This window comes from Corvus brachyrhynchos, unplaced genomic scaffold, assembly GCF_000691975.1.
Source record: "Corvus brachyrhynchos isolate BGI_N302 unplaced genomic scaffold, ASM69197v1 scaffold6, whole genome shotgun sequence".
NCBI lineage: Eukaryota > Metazoa > Chordata > Aves > Passeriformes > Corvidae > Corvus > Corvus brachyrhynchos.
Window position 1 is genome coordinate 1168858 of NW_008238632.1, and position 2453 is coordinate 1171310.

Consider the following 2453-nt stretch of genomic DNA (forward strand, 5'->3'; position numbering starts at 1 on the left):
TTGTGCCGATAAGGCACCGACACTTTATTATTTCCGTCCAAGTGTTTCCTGGAATGTATCTTGTCTCGCTCGTAGAAGGTGAACCAAAACCAACAAAGCTATCAGTTATGCTTAATTAGTAGAAAAATATCGCAGGTGAAAGATTTTTTTTGCTGGTCTGCACTATATGCCGGGTCTACGGAAGCACCTATTGCAATATTCCTGGTTACTGCCTGCCCTGGGACCTCCTTCTTCCCTACATCAGTGGGGGAATGGGAAAGTGTCCCTTCACTGGTTTTAGCCCTGGCACTGGCTCCCACTCTCGCTGCTGTTTTTCAGTGGAGAAAATGGACATCCTGCATGCCACCAAACTTTGGCACCTTTGAGGTGTGAGAAACATACTCCACATAGCACAGGCTGAGGACACGGGCCTGTGCCACCCTCCAGCACACAAGGAGGCAGGCAGAGGCCGTCTGCTTCCCCACAAGCAGAATAGGAGCACACTCCCTGCTCGGGAGCTGGACACTCTGGCTGTCCCTGCCCCTCTGCAAGGGGTCTGGGGCTCGAATTTGCAGGTGCAGGTGGTACCTGACCTCCTCGGCTCTTAATGCTCAGAAACCCCGGGGACACTAGGCATGCTTGTGAGGGAAAATACTTCTCACATACCATACAAGTGAACTGTTAACATTTTACATACATGAAAAACAGATGTGAAACTCACATCTTTTTCCTTCATTTTATTCACATGCTGGAGTTTATGAATGAAACTTCCAATGGAACTTGCCATGCTGTATCATCAGCTTGAAATGGGTGGCATGCCATAGTTCTCTATTCAGCAGGGTTGTGCCTTTCAGCAAAGTATTGAGTAGAGGAATACCATCAGTTAGGTTTTCTCCTTTTCTGTTCACATCTAACATTATTTCTAAGAAACACAGTAAAATGTTACTTTTTCTTGTTCAGATTTGGTGCCCTAACAATGTGTGCACTGTAAGGTGTGATGATGAAGCTGTCTTCCACTGGCTCTTACTTGTTTTGGCTCAGTCATTATGAAGACACTATATAATATGCGAAAAATGTGGAAGATAGATCTGCTGTTGCCTTCTTACATGTTAGAGAAACAAACAGCGTGGCTCCATGTGAAAATCCCATTGCATTGGAAATTTATTAACCAGAACCACCACATACAGTATCTATTAAATTACACTGTTTCTTGCCTTCATTATATCTCTGATACTTTACTAGAGATAGAAGCACAACCCCATGTAGCTCTTCAATTCCATATAGCTACCATGGCTCAAAAATCTAGAGAACATGTTTTGTTTTCAAGAAATAATAAAATACAGCTCAGGCTGTGCATTCAAAACATTCTTAATGCAGGTTAGATTAGAAAAGCAGCAGTTTCGCATAGCTACTCAGTTCAGCCCTCAGGGAAAAAAGTATCTGGATCTTAAGAGCTATCCCTTTACTTCAAGAAGTTTCTCCCAAAAGACGTGCTCTAGATACCTGCTTATGTGTGCAAGTGTGTCCACAGTCTGGTCCTTCATTTTGAGGAAGCAATTGTCCCACTGCCATCTTGCTAAAATGAAACCCATGATTAAAAAAAAAATCAAACAAAAAAACTCTCTCAAGATGAAATGGAGACTCATACACATATCCATTACATACTAAACATTATATTTTGTAATAGGGGACTTTTTTGTCTCCTTTATATTTATGCATTGCTGTCTTACATATTTTAGAAGGCGCGAAGTGCCACTGGTTGCCAGTTCTTTTTTGTTCTCCTCAGAAAGGGCTGAGATTCATGGCTGGGTGGTTGGTGGTGTGGGTTGTCAAGCTTCAGCTTCAGTAGGAAACAAAACCAAAGTAACAGCAATCCTAAAAGCTAAACCATCCCCTGTCAGATTTTAATTTCTTCACCCCTCACACCCTGTTGAAATATTTGCCGTATAAGGGAAGAGGGGAAAAACCCCACCAACCCATAGAATAGGCTGCACACATCTCCACAGAGTTGTGCTGACTTTTAGGAGGAAAAGGCAGCTTTCCTTTGAAGATGTCCATTCTCCAGCTTCTGTTATTAATACGCTAGCATATTATCAAGCAACTTTTATCATCTTCTTCCACTCATCCTGTGTGGCATGAGTCCTTACAGCTATAGTGTGATCAGGTTTTTTTTCAAAAGTCTGTTTAACTGTGATTAGGCAAGTTCATGGGCTGGCTAAATTTGAGTTCTTACACAACTGAAGGGTAGAAAAAAACCCATAATATTAAGCAATGGACGTATTTGCAATGAAGAGAATGATTGCTTCAGTTACTGGAAGTCATTTTTAAGTGTCTCATAACTCACAGTGCATCTTAAAAATAGTTTTAAAGGGTCTCAGGTTGGTTTTTGAATAATTCTCATTTTCTTCCTTGCAGCAACAGCCCTAAGTCAGGAGAGAGAGTCTACAATTACCTTTTCTTTCCGTTCTCTTTCC